General features: G+C 36.9%; 1 long non-coding RNA gene across 1 annotated transcript in view; it reads left to right on the forward strand.

The window, feature by feature from the left end:
* The window catches only part of LOC120937683, a 296,867-nt gene that overhangs the window by 260,618 nt on the left and 21,017 nt on the right, over window positions 1-15,232 (forward strand). The window contains exon 5 of the long non-coding RNA XR_005748743.1: window positions 13,904-13,984. This is a non-coding gene — a long non-coding RNA (uncharacterized LOC120937683). The remainder of the gene's footprint in view (window positions 1-13,903; window positions 13,985-15,232) is intronic.

Genomic DNA, 15,232 nt, shown 5'->3' on the forward strand with positions numbered 1-15,232 from the left:
GGCGTGAACTGCCTGCACTCTGTCTTCGGCCAATCATGGCTCTCACAGCACATCGTGCTGTGATTGGTCAGGTGCATGCTTTGGCAAATCAGCAGCTGTCAATGCACTGCGATCTTGCAGTGCATTATGGGGTGCTCTTCAGCGCATAAACGTCCCACGAGCGCTCCCTAATGTTAGTTTGTAATACGAACAGACGAACACCCGACTGTCCCGATGTTCGACTCGACCATCGGGACCATCCTTATTCTAGACATGTGCTTCCATAATAATTCCCTCCTAGATTATGATATTTCCCTTAACAGCTAAAACTTCACTGCTGAAAAAACATGTATTGACCCTGGAACAGTTTATGATTGGCTGACCAAACACTTTTAATCTGCTTTTAATCAAGATGAAAAAAACAAAACAATTAAGGATGGCTGTAATGTATTTACGACCCTTGTTGCTTACAGCCACAAACAGCTGCCCATTTGACCAATTAACTTTTTTAGAATTAGCATAGGAATAGCCTATGAGTTCTGTCAATCTTGATGACATCCCTTTTAATGTGTAAATTGACTTGGCACTGGCCTGCTCATGTACATCCAAGAATGTATGTGTGTGTGTATATACACATATACTGTATATACACATACATATGTATATAAAAATTACATAAACAATATACATACCATACATAGGTGAGGTTCACTTCTCTTTTAATAAACGACAGTTGAAAGTATCAATAAAATCTTGTTTATAAAGATATATGTTACCCCAAGTTATTATCCTTTATTGGTCTTAAAGCAAAAACACAGAGTTCCAGATCCACATACCTTTACACCTGCGCCGCGTATAAGAGATACGCTACGCCACCGTAAATTTTCCGGCTTTGGTTCGAATCCAGAAAGCTTGCGCGCCGAAAGTTACGGCGGCGTAGTGTATTTCTGGCGGCGGAATTCAAATCGGCGGGTAGGGGGCGTGATTCATTTAAATGAAGCGCGTCCCCGCGCCGAATGAACTGCGCATGCGTCATTCCGAAATTTCCCGCTGTGCTTTGCGTGAAATGACGTCGCAACAACGTCATTTTTTGAACTTAGACGTGAGTCACGTCCATCCCTATTCACGGACGACTTACGCAAAAAAAAAATTCAAATTTTGACGCGGGAACGACGTCCATACTTAACATGGCAAGTCTATCTATACGCCGGATAATAACAGCTTTAACTATACGCCGAAAAAAGCCAACTAGCGACGACGTAAGAGAATGCGACGGCCGCGCGTACCTTCGTGGATCGTCGTAAAAAGCTAATTTGCATACCCGACGCGGAAAACGACGCAAACTCCACCCAGCGGGCGCTGAAGTATTGCACATACGATCCGAAGGCGTACAAAGCCGTACGCCTGTCGGATCGAAGCCAGCAGCTGTCGTATCTTGGTTTGAGGATTCAAACTAAAGATACGACGCGGCAAATTTGAAAGTACGCCGGCGTATCAGTAGATACGCCGGCGTACTCTCTTTCTGGATCTGGCCCAATGGTTTAAAAGTTTTTGCGCAATGATATGTTAGCAGTATGTATTCTATTGTATATCTCATATATACAGTATCTTCTATTTTTCAGTATTTTTCATAGAAATCATGGTTCCTTTTTAGGAATGATCGTGTTTAGTGATTTAACGGAGAAAGTGAAGTCAATTTCTACAAGGTTTCTAAATGTGTCATTCTCCCCTGATAGATTCACAGATTACATACCTGTGAGCCTTGTCATTTGAACAAGAAAAATCCCTAATAGTAAAGATTCTCTGTGTGTGTCACAGATTAGCCATCAAAGACATCTCTGGCTGTCGTAGAAAGTTGTATGAAGAACTTTCCCTTTTTATTACTCTGAGACACAAAACCCTGAAGCCAAGCTGTCAAGTAGGCCGCAATATGAGTAGAGTAATGCCCTGTACACACGATAGGTAAGTCTGATGAAAACGGTCTGATGGATTTTTCCATCAGTTATCCGATGAAGCTGACTGATGATCAGTCGTGCCTACACACCATCAGTTAAAAAAACGATCATGTCAGAACGCGGTGACGTAAAACACAACAACGTGCTGAAAAAAATGAAGTTCAATGCTTCCAAGCATGCGTCGACTTGATTCTGAGCATGCGTGGATTTTTAACCGATGGTTGTGCCTACAGACGATCGTTTTTTTCTATAGGTTTTTTATCCATCAGATAATTTTAAAACAAGTTCCTATTTTTTTAACCTATGGATAATTAACCGATGGGGCCCACACACGATCGGTTTGGTCTGATGAAAACGGTCCATCAGACCGTTTTCATCAGACTAACCTATCGTGTGTACGCAGCATAAGACAGCGGTAATGTTCCAATATTCTGGAATATACAACCTGTATATTTATATAGACGCTATATACACTATTTCGAGGCAAAGCATCTGTCTATGTAGAAAAATGCATTGTTACTTGAAGAAAATGAGGCCTAAAATTGCTGGTGTAGCTTGTGTATTTGTTTCTTTTGCATGTTTTTGTGCATCTCATTATTACTATTTCTAACTTAGAGAGCATAGTTTATGTTAAAAATGCATATTTAAAATGTAACCTATAATGGTTTGGGGCAGTTTCTTTGTTAATTGTACATATTTTTCAACCAAAAATCTTTATTTTACAAATGAATACATTGGGGTCCAACCGCAACTCTGGTGTCCCAATGGTTTCCTAATCAAAGAGCCCAGCAGATGCTGTTTTCTTTTACACCCTTTTTAAATAATTCTCTATTGGGCCCCAGGAAGGAAGGGGAGGAGTCACTTTTCTGACTCATTCAGTTGCGTTCATTTATGTAAATTGGAGCTTAAGCTAATGAGCTCTGTAACTAGCAGGCTTTGTTTGGCAAAGCAGTTGTTTTTAGGCTGGTAAACATAAAAGGCCCTAGAGCTCCACAGCCTGGCTGGAATTATAAGTATGAAATAATAATATATATATAATTAATAATAGTGTGCAAAAGTTAAACCAATGTATTTATTTTAAGTTCTAAACAATTACATAAAAAAAATAGGCACAGACACTATACATTCCTCTGAGTAATTTTAGTGTGTAGTCAGTTAATACCAATTAAAATAATTTTGCAAGAGTGAATATGCACATAATGGGCTTGATTTACTAAAGGAGTAGAAGCTGTTCACATAACAAAGTACGGTATATGTTCACTATAGTATGTAAAGCAAGCCTCTGTTCTGTTGTGCATTTTAAGGTAATTTTTACCTTATTTATTTTGAATTCTTTTTCAATGACGATATTTTTAAATACAAGTCAATCTATATAGTCAATCATATGACATAGTCTATAATATGAAACTTATTCATGGAGACGTATGATCATACAAAATAGCTAATTTATTGGTAGACAAAAATATGAATATTTACATGAAATTAAAATGCCAATTGCGTTACATGAACGACTTGAAAATCAATAAAAATACCCCCAAAATGGGCATGCAGTACACTTGACATGTGTGCCATGTTAAGTTCTCAATGTGGTTTCAATAACTTTGTGTAAATGACAATGAGACAAAAGCATCTATTTCACATGTCCAACCGTTACTATACTGCAGGTAAGTAAGTGGTTAACAATGTGAAATATATTGGACGTTTGTTTTGTCAATAAAATTGGAACTATGTAAAAAGAAAAATATAATGAATAATGTACTCTTTAGGGAAAAATCTACCAGTTATTGATTATGAGAACAAATCATAATTGCAAGATATTTAATACTTCAATATTTTTGAGAACAACATCAATACTTCAATATTTTAGGCAACAACATCAATACTCCAATATTTTGGGAAACAACAATAGATTCAAGATAAAATAAAAAATTACATTATTACCCATTCCAAAATGGCTATTTCCTACTTGCAAGTGACCAGAGTTGAAGTGGAGTTTCCATCCCAAATATTTTTTTTCATTATTGTGCTCATTAGACCTAAAAAAGTAAAAAAAAAAAAAATCTTTTTTTTACGCATCTGGAAATGACTTTTGCTATGCGGTCCCACGAAATCTGCCTTTGAAAGCACCTAGGATTCTGACATCATCTCCTTCTAATGCTCCTGGGAAATGTGTGTCATAATTTCCCAGGATGCAGTGCGCTGTCCAATTATCACTCCCCATCCAAGACTTCCAGGAAGTAAGTGCTTGTAGGCTTTACAATGCCCACAAGCAAAATGACAACGGTGTAGACATAGTTTTATAAACTATCTTTTTTGAATACATATGAGGATCGGTGGCGGATTGTAAAATAGTAAGTGACCGGATTTATATTATAAAAACGCAGGATGAAAGGACATACATTTAAAAAATGCTAATTGTGGTTGGAACTCCGCTTTAAATGGCTGCAGTGGCTTTCTATGGATCTTCATGGGATAAGAATATGTCCTCATGCATTGTGCTAGTGTGCCCCTTCCCGTCGGAGTCAGTCTTGAGTCATCCCTATATGGGTTCTTCCTCCTCCAGTCATCCTTCAGTCATTGATCCATTGATCTCCCCTCCATCCCTCTAATTTTCCCCCTTTATACCCATCAGGACAATAAGACTATAAAATTATACCAAGTTCTGCCCAGCCGATATGTGGCCTTATCTCATAGGTGGGTTGCAGAAATGGGAGTTACTGTAAAGGTGTGTCGGGTTTCTATTGGCTGACCACTTAATGATTAACTGTTCTCTGGACTTTGAGATCCTCAAGTAATTTCACTTTCAACCAACAGGTGTCTCACCTTTATTGTGAGACTATCTCTTTACGTTAATATTTATATTATTGGGGAGACTATCTATATATATATATACACATTCTGGTAACTTCATATTATATAAAATACAATTAGTATATTTTTGATTTCTACATAACATACTTCCATATTCCTTTACAAATGTATATCTTTAACCACTTGCCCACCGGGTCTATTCTGGCACTTCTCTCCTTCATGTAAAAATCACAATTTTTTTGCTAGAATTAATCAGAACCCCCAAACATTATATATATTTTTTTAGCAGACATCCTAGGGAATAAAATGGCAGTCATTGCAATACTTTTTGTCACACCGTATTTGCACAGCGGTCTTACAAGCGCACTTTTTTTTGAAAAAAATCACTTTTTTGAATTAAAAAATAAGACAACAATAAATGTTGCCCAATTTTATATATTGTGAAAGATAATGTTACGCCGAGTAAAATGATACCCAACATGTCAAGCTTAGAAATTGCGCCCGCTCGTGGCATGGCGTCAAACTTTTACCCTTAAAAATCTTGATAGGCGACGTTTAAAAAATTCTACAGGTTGCATTTTTTGAGTTACAGAGGAGGTCTAGGGCTAGAATTATTGCTCTCGCTCTAACGATCGCGGCGATACCTCACTTGTGTGATTTGAACACAGTTTTCATATGCGGGCGCTACTCACGTATGCGTTCGCTTCTGTGCGCGAGCTGTCAGGGACGGGGCGCTTTTAAAAAAAAAATTTTTTGTTTTTTTATTTATTTTTATTTAGTTTATAATTTTTTACACTGAAATAAAAAAAATGTATCACTTTTATTCCTATTACAAGGAATGTAAACATCCCTTGTAATAGAAAAAAGCATGACAGGTCCTCTTAAATATGAGATCTGGGGTCAAAAAGACCTCAGATCTCATATTTAGACTTAAATGCAAAAAAAGAAAAAAAATGACAAAAAAAAATGTTTCTTTAAGAGCGCTGGGCGGGACTGACGTTTTGACGTCACTTCCGCCCAGCAGAGCTATAGTTAGTTAGTCAGGTTGAAGAAAGACACAAGTCCATCCAGTCCAACCACAAAAAATAAACAAACAAAATAAAAAACACAGTACAATCCCATACACCCAACTCCATACCCACAGTTGATCCAGAGGAAGGCAAAAAACCCCAGCAGAGCATGATCCAATTTGCTACAGCAGGGGAAAAAATTCCTTCCTGATCCCCCGAGAGGCAATCACATTTACCCTGGATCAACTTTACCTACAAATCTTAGTACTCAGTTATTTTATGTACATTTAGGAAAGTATCCAGGCCTTTCTTAAAGCAATCTACTGAGCTGGCCAGAACCACCTCTGGAGGGAGTCTGTTCCACATTTTCACAGCTCTTACTGTGAAAAAACCTTTCCGTATTTGGAGGTGAAATCTCTTTTCCTCTAGCTATGGGGACGGGTGGGGGGGATTTTTCCCTCACTCGCAACCCCAGTCAGCTACTGAACAGACCCGATCTCCTCCGCCGCTACCGACGGCTCCGGTAAGCGGCGGAGGGCGCAGGAGAGCGGCGGGAGGGGGGGGCCCCTCTCCCACCACCGATAATGGCGATCTCGCGGCGAATCCGCCACGGAGACCCCCGTTATCATTAACAGAACCGCCCACTGAAGAGATAGATATCTCGGTAGTGGCAGCAGCTGCTGCCGTTACCGAGATATCCCTCTTCAAAAACATGACGTTATTTTACGATGTGCGGTGGGCAAGTGGTTAAAAAAAAATTCTAAACATGCACCGGTTATATCCCTCAATCAATTAATATCCTTTTATGATTACCATTTGATATCTTTCATAATGTTGGTTAGCTTCTATCACACTTCTATTTAAACTCATTTTAATATATCTATATATATTTAGATATTTCTTTCTTCTAACAAGGTTTCTAAATCAACAGATGCGATAGTTATTTTTCCCTCTGTCCTAAGATGTCATTGATAATCTAAACATTATTTTTCATTTATTTCATGTCAACATATATTCTTAGGCCTCGTACACACGACCAAGGAACTCGTCGTAAATGAAACATCGTTTTCCTCTACGAGTTTCTTGTCAGGCTTGTGGAGAAACTTGACAAGCTTTCTTTGCGTACACACTGTCAAGACCAAATCTCCTCGTTCTCAAACGCGGTGACGTACAACACATACGACGGAAGGCGAAGTTCGATTCCACTGGCACAACCCTTGGGGCTGCTTTTGCTAATCTCATGTTACTGCGTGTTAAGTAAAAGTTTGGTAAGAGACGATTTGCACTTTTCAGTCTGTTACAGCGTGACAAATGTGTTATCTCCATTACAAACGCTACTTTTACCGAAGGTGCGCTCCCGTCTCATACTTTATTCTGAGCATGCGCGGGTTTCTAAGCATACACACGAACGTGTTTCTCGTCGAAAACCAGCCCGACGAGGAACACGACAAGGAAATTGAGACTCCCGTCGAGGAAAAAGAAAACTTGTTCTCTTTTTTTCTCGTCAAGTTCCTCGAGAGTTTTCTCGATGAAAAACATACACATGGCCGTTTTCCTCGGCAAAAAAGCTCTGCCACAAAGCTTCTTGATGGATTCTGTCAAGGAAAACAGTCGTGTGTACAAGGCCTCACTTTTAATATTATGTGTATTTTAAGATATTTCTGACTTGTATCATATGATATGTCCATATCAGAGATAGATGCATGTATTCGTCATTCCACATTCATTTAAAGTTTGTTGATTGTTTGCATCCTGGGGAGTAATTAACTGGGTTATTCTGCTATTGTCTAAGAGAGAGCTGAGTAAATACTGTTTATTTACTAAAATCTATTCACAATGGGTTTCTCTGCCAAAGTTTTCTTGAACAAAAAGTCCCCATACCGAGAGCTCAAAACACCACTCTCAGCTACTTTGATACCATTGTTCAAATCATTCTGAGTACACATCAGGCCTGGTCTTTCGTTTCCACCAAGGGCTCAGAAGGTGGTCAGTTTAGCTATCTGCAGAAATATTCCTATGGTGGGATTGTCTCCTTAAACATCTCTTGTTTGGTTGCGAAAAACATAATTGTTTCTGATTTAACACAAGGTTCGTAAAAGTTATAGATAGCTAATTCAATTGTTAATGTCTTGGATACTTGGCAAACATGAGCTAAGGTGTGTTTTTTTCTGTTCTGAAAGGCTTCCATTTACAATCGTTCACCTCAATTTTGAGGCCTACTGGACTGGACGTTCATATTTCTGCCAGTAAATATTGAATGTATTATTAATATTTGATCATAACCCACGGCAGTTAATTTTAATACCCAATCCTGTACAAGGTAAAATAAAGAGCAAACTGATTTTTGCTAGCACATCCTTGCATATGATTGACTGAACACAATTTTGCCTTATTTACTAAGCTTGGTGAGCATTTACCTGCTCTACTCCTTTAGTAAATAAGCTTTGTGGTGTATATGAATGTAGCATGAACAAATTATGTAATGCTTTGTAAAAGCTGCTTCAGTCATGTATTACAATTTCATGTCCCTAATACAAGGACAATATGCGTACATTTGGGCCAGTTAGACCAGCTTGCATAATGACTGAAAGCTCATAAGAAAGGGTGCAGGTTGAACCTGTATACAGCAGCCCAATATATATCCAAACTGGAAATATATTTGCTTATTTTTGCATACTAGAATATAAAATGGCAAATTTCCCTGAATTGTTATACAATTTATGTAATTATGAATAATGCAATTTGCTATAGGATAGACCATATAGTGTTACGAAAAGCGCACCATGTAAATTATTAAAAGTGCTGCTTGTGTGTAAAAAAAAAAAAAAATCCCAGACTACAGCTCACAAACACACACATATACATGAATCCTTTCTTTAAAAATAGTTGTAGTGAATAATTGTTATAGCAAGATTAATGGTTTGTGCTTTAGGCTTGTAATCTGACTCTGCCATCTGCGATGCATATTAGTGTTAAAAAAAAAGTCAACACGATCACTAAATACTGTTGCTCCTTTTCTCCTGCTTTTCTAGATTCTGTACATGTTTTCTATATAGTAAGGTTTGTTAAAACATAGTATCAGCTTGATGTTTGGTTTCAGTATTAATATTACACCACAGCTTGTAGGTGTCATTGAGTGTCAAAGGCAGCATGAAGATTAAAATATGTTGTTTTTCTGTGATGAGATGGCTGGTGAGGTGAAATGCAGCAGGCCCCATGACCAAACCTCTTTCATTTTACACCATCTTAACGAACTTTAACTGTGCTGGTGAGAGAATACATTAATATCCCAAGTTTGTGGTTTGATTTTTCTATTATAAATTGTGTAGCTTGCATTCGCATTACAAAAGTAGCACAGTAAGTTGAGTAACATAATTAGTAAGCATTCTTACTATACAAACAAACTTAAATACTCCCAAGTTTCTAGAACATGCATAAAGAAAAAACACGAGATGTCATCATTTTTTTATTCAAAGTTTTGATATTTCTACTACTAATAATATTATTAATTATTACTATTATTAGTAGTAGTAATAATGATTTTATATTGCATCTTATAATTATAGTAAAACATTTCAATACAGGAGATCTACTAATAAAGGAAATTCTATGCTAACTTATGGGAATTGTGTTCCATCAATTTAGCATAAGGGAAACGTGACTTTTCCCTTAACCTGTCATGACGAGAGAACTAAAATGTTGCAGCTTTAACAAAACCTACTCCCTTTACTGCCTTTTTTTGCTTTTATATCTATCTATCTATCTATCTATCTATCTATCTATCTATCTATCTATCTATCTATCTATCTATCTATATACATATATTCTGTAAGAACAGGCCAGGCAACTAGCATTGTACCATTTACAGAATAAGGTCAGCAGTGGCAGTTTCCATAACTTTTTCAGCACATATTCCCATTATGTTTTTTTTTTTTTTGCAGGGTGATACGGCAATACGTAATCCTATAGCTTTTTAGGTGCTTCACAGTGTTATGTTTTTGGTATTTTTATTTTTTTTTTACATATAATTATGTTTGAGTTGATGTATGTTTATACTATTTCATGTGAAGCATTCATATGTTCCCAAGCGCGCAGTATATTTATGTAGATTTCCTATATAAGTTCATCTTTACACAGTCTCTTAAGGTTGGATTGGAGATTTTACTGCTCAAAAATTGCATCTTTGTTGAATAAATAGAAAACATAATGAAGACTGTTTTTTTTATCGTACCTGTTTTATGTTCTTTGTGTTACTAATTACTGTATTTACAGTAAGTTTTTTTTTTTTTTTTTTCATATTTTGAATGTCGCTGTAAGGAAAACTTGGTTTCAGTGCAGTTATAATAAGCTACAACATATTTAACAGTTTGTTGGTCTGATTAGTGTTTTTCATTTTGAGTCACCCAACCGATGTGTGGGCAGTGTTAAAGCTATGATAACATTCCCAGCTCTGAGAAGCACAAAGGATAAAATGTTTTTTAAATATAGACAGCTAAGTGCTTGGTAAAAGCACAGAGAAACCGTGCTCTACTAAAAACAGATTAGTAATTATGAATAATTGAAGGTAACATGTTACAAATAAAGTAAAAAAAACAATTTCTTTGGTTATGCATCGTCACAAGCATCACTAATTAGAACTAGTACAAATTGTAACTAATTTGTGCCATTCTGACATTTCCCTTTACTGAATTGTTTAATGGAAACACGATACAGCAGTATATCTTAAGAAGTTTGTATGGAACTAAGTGATAATTCCCTTACTGTGGTTTCATTACTGTGGGCGTTAAGCTTGAAAACAATTACAGCTGTTTATTTTTCAAAAATGCATGAAATAAAAGTATGTTTAGCCACAGTCAAAAAGTAAAGAATTCATACAGTACTGAAATTAAAATCAATTTACTAAAGTGCTTTATTTTAGTGAGCTTCCCAGTTTGCTATAAAATAAATGTAAATCAAAAATCAGAATTTCTAGTACACACACGCGTCAAGAAAAAAACACATTTTTTTTTTAATGAGCATACATTACCTGACGTGTTACCTTAAGTTGCTTAAATGCATCGAATATGTTTATGTAATATGATTTCTGTTTTATTAAGCACGGTACTTTGCTTGCTGTAAAACCGGTGTTTGTCACAGAACCTAAATAGTACTTGATTGTTTTTTAAGTAAAACACTGAGATTAGGATTGGGTCTTTGCTTTTGTGCTAGTTTATCTTATCACAGCCTTTATAAATACATACAAATAGCTCAGACTGAAACTCGATGGCTTTGGTGATAATAAAGTAGCTTCTAGGGGGAAATTTTTTCTTCATTAAAAATGTTCTTTCACAACCCACACAGTTTCAGTAGGAAAATTGTTTAACCTTTTCTTAAGTCACTACTGCGAGAACAACATATACCTGTACCTTTTTGAAGTGGCAGATTTGCTGTAGCATGGACTCAACATAAAAACATAACCATGAGTTGCAAGTTTTGTTTTTCTATCCACTTCTATGCTTTTTTCTCTAAATGCGTGGTTCTTTTTACAAATAGTATATTTGCCACTTCCCCTACAAAATATAACACTGTAAGGCCATGCAACAAAATCAGTGAGATTAGGGAAAATGAATAGCAAAACAGTGTGTGAGTGAGAAAATAAAGTGTAGGCATCAGTAGGTACCCCTTAAGAGGACACTCCTTAAGGTGGCAGATTTTTTTCCAATCCTGGCTTTATTTGTATATTGCCTAATGTGTTCTGTGCCAGAAGGGGCTGATAGCTTTCACATCTGTGGGTGGCAGCAGAGACACCTGGCTGCAAGAGGTAATAGGTTGATTTTTTGGTGGTTAATATTGATTTCTTTGGGATAAGTCTTGCACAAGGTTTGTGTAGCTCTCCTGCTTTATTATGAAGCAATTCAGGAATGCCAGTTCTAAAGCTCCAAATACATTTTCCATTTAGTTTTATATAATATGGTTAAAAGTTGAAATTTCTGTCTGGTTTCTATTTCAGTCTGTGACCCTATTTTTCTACTTCCTTTTCAGTCCCAGTGGGGCCCAATATTTGAAATGTGGGTGGAAGGCACTGATGTCAGAGCAATAAAAACATTTCCAAGTGTTCCAACTCCTTCTGGCTTTACTAAATATTGGGGAGTTTTTTGTGTCTCAACAGGAAGGGAAGGACAAATCTTTCCAATAGGACTACAAACAGTAATAAAAAGCTGACACAGGCATGCACCCTTACTCACTCCAATATAAAAGAAAATATACGATTTTGGCTTTAGTTGGCATTGAAAAAAGTAATCTTATGTGACAAGTTCAATTGATTTCTAAAACCTGTGATTAGCTTTATACTTGTGCTGCTGTGTACTGGTTTAGCAGAAATCTTCCTCCTCCAATGCCCGCGACCACTGCCATAATCCTCACCACCATAATCTTTTGGTGCTTCGGGGGGTTACTAAAACTGAAAGGGAGCTGTGACAGGCACTTATCAAGAGTGCCTGACTATGTCAGCTCTTCAATCATCTGCCTGTCCTCCATTCATAGATCACTTTTTATTTATAGAAGCTATAGTACGGCTTCTGTGAATGGTGGTACTGGGTGGAAAGGATGGGAATACTTGGGCACTCCTGATGAGTGCCTGTCTCAGCTCCCTCAGTTCTATTAACTCCCATTGCTCCGGAAGATTACAACAGCAGGGATGGGGAGGGTCATGAGAGGGGGAAGATTTCTGCTAAACCAGGCCAAAGCAGCACAAGAGACACATTACACTGAAGGTAAATAATATCCTTTGCTAATTTTTTTAAAGTAAACTTTAAACAACTACATAATTTTGTGTTTTATACTGTTATGCTTATTTAGTAGTTGTCAGGCAGTGCATGCTATCATGAGTTCAGGCAGTTTATAGGGCTACTATCAGACCTAAAACGATGTTCTCAATTTTGATTTCTTGTTCTAAGAGTCACATTCAGAGAACCTAGTAAAAGCTATACAAAAAGGTAAATAGAAATCGTTCTTGAGTCAACAGAATAATATTCAATAAGGATTATATGTAACTATTCTCCATAAATTAGGCTCAGAGTGGTTAATTTTTAAGATCTAATTTTTAAATACCTGTTCCACGAAGTGACCCAACACTAAAATATAGTTTAATAAACCTTGCACCCCTCATTGGCTGTAGTAAGTGCAAGGCTTTAATTTGAAATGATGCTGCCTTAAGAACAGATGGAACAGCCCACCACTTAATGCAAGCTCTGAAATTTTGTCATTATTCTAATGCAGATTCTGATGAGGTGCAAACATATTACTGGAGCCGCCAAAAAAATTTAGTAACCCTGAATCCCCTCTTTGAATCAGCTGTTGAATTTCCCCCAAAATATAAAAAAAAAAAAGACAAAAATTAAATTCTGATTTTAAATGCTCTTTCTGCCCTAGACAATGGCAGATGTTACTTGGCCAGTTGGGAGATGTGTTCATCGCAATCAGTTATATCCTTTGTGGTTGATTTATTAAAGGAATAATACATTTTCATTTAGCAAAGTTAATTTTTCACTGATCTTGGTAAATGGAAAGACGCTGTGTTTACTTCATTCAACCAATCACCTGCTAGTAAAATCCTTTTTTTTCCCTTTGCACATGATTGTGCATTATCGGGCAAGCACAATCTTGCTTGTTTCAGTCTTACTTTTGATCTTTATCACTCCGTTTAATTGAGCTTGAGTTCTTTAAATGTGCTTACTTGCCAAAGGCAATATTTATGAGTTGTACGCAAACCCTTGTTTATATGAAACTCTTCTGTAAAGTTGTTTTTGATTATCTTGATCATACTGTGAAACATTGTACACATTTTCTTGCTTACTCAAATGAGTTCCTTTCTTTATAGATTTAGATGTATTTTGCAGAAGAACTGCTGGTGTGGATGAAAGATTTGTGTGGATGGTGTGTGGGCCGTTTCCTATGTCTGACTCTACCAGTCTACGTGTAGAAGGCAAGGTCAACTACAAAATGTTAACAAGGGGAAAGCTTTTTATTTTTTCTCTCGTGTATTTTAGTGCCATTATTGCCTTGCTCCTAAGCAGCTGCTCTTGAACAATTTTTAGTCCAAGTTTAGCATAAAACATTGCGTTAACAATAAAAAAAACGAAAATATATATATATATATTTTTTTTACAGTGTGAAGAACATGTTGTGACTTTCCCATCTCCTTGTAATTGTATGTCGTTTTTGGTCCCCACAGCTTACTTCCTGTGTGAGGTTAGTTTGTTTACCGTACAGAAAGAGCTATTTTGATCGTATTTTGCCAATAACTAATTTGAATCTATAAACCAGCATGTTCTGTTTCTCTGTCTGAATCATTACAGACCAGCAAAATATGTTTGCACCTTTATTGTTTCTCAGCTGGCGCAGTCTGACAAATATGAATGATGAATGTCATACTCATTATAAGAGGTCTCAAATGATTCATTTACTGTCAGTGCAATAGAATTTATGATGTGTTAATGCCACTTTTTATCTATTTTGCTGACGAGCGATAATCTCTAAGATACCAATAAATGGGTACATTTTAGGAATGGTCTTTTTCAGATTTACAAACCAGATTTTATATAGGCAGATTTATGATTAAAATAACAAAGTGCATACCAGTTGACATTTTCATGTGTTAACTGAAAAATCAAACAAAAATAAATTAGACACTTGCTTTTTAAGTGCATTAAGCTTAAAATAAACCTCTACTGGGAGAAATGTGTAGATTACTGTTGCTGACTTCATTCTGCAAATAAAAGTTGCCTGCATGTGTTTGGTCTCAAATAATTCTAAATCACTGGCCTAGAATAGGCATGTAGTTAAGGCGGAGCTTCACCCAAAAGGTGAAGTTCCGCTTGTTTGCCCCCCCTCCCGCCACATTTGGCACTCTTTGGGGGAGGGGTGGGTACCTGGTTTTGACAGGTACCCACTCGCACGTCTGTGGCGATCTGTTGGTCCCCCTCCTTTTCCTCTGTCAGACAGGCATTCAATCAGCACTGGCTGCCAATGGCTGTGAGCGCTGACTAGTGTGTTCTGGAGGGCAGAAGTCCCCATGTCAGAACACTATAGCTCAGTGGGGAGACCAATGTACTAATGATGCATAGTTAGTACAGTGAGCTCCTCCCAAGCTCCTCTTTGGGAACTTGCTGTGTGTACCAGGCTTTAGTCTGGCTCTTACTTCAGAGTGAATCTGACCACTCCTGAAGTACTTTGTTTTTTGAACAGACGAGCCCTATAAATTATTAGGTTTTATTAGGTTTTCAACATACTGTATATTTGCATATCGAATACAGTGGGTATAGAAAAGAATCACCCACCTTTTAAAATAATCACATTTTGTTGCTTTGCTGCCTGAAATGAAGACAGACACATTTTTTGTTTTACTCAGCTGTATTTGCTCAGTGCAACTTATAACATCCAAGTGAAAGATATAACACCAACATGTCAGAAAAAAACAATGTTTGAGTTGGAAAAAGG

This window comes from Rana temporaria, chromosome 4 (assembly GCF_905171775.1).
Source record: "Rana temporaria chromosome 4, aRanTem1.1, whole genome shotgun sequence".
Taxonomy (NCBI): Eukaryota; Metazoa; Chordata; class Amphibia; order Anura; family Ranidae; genus Rana; species Rana temporaria.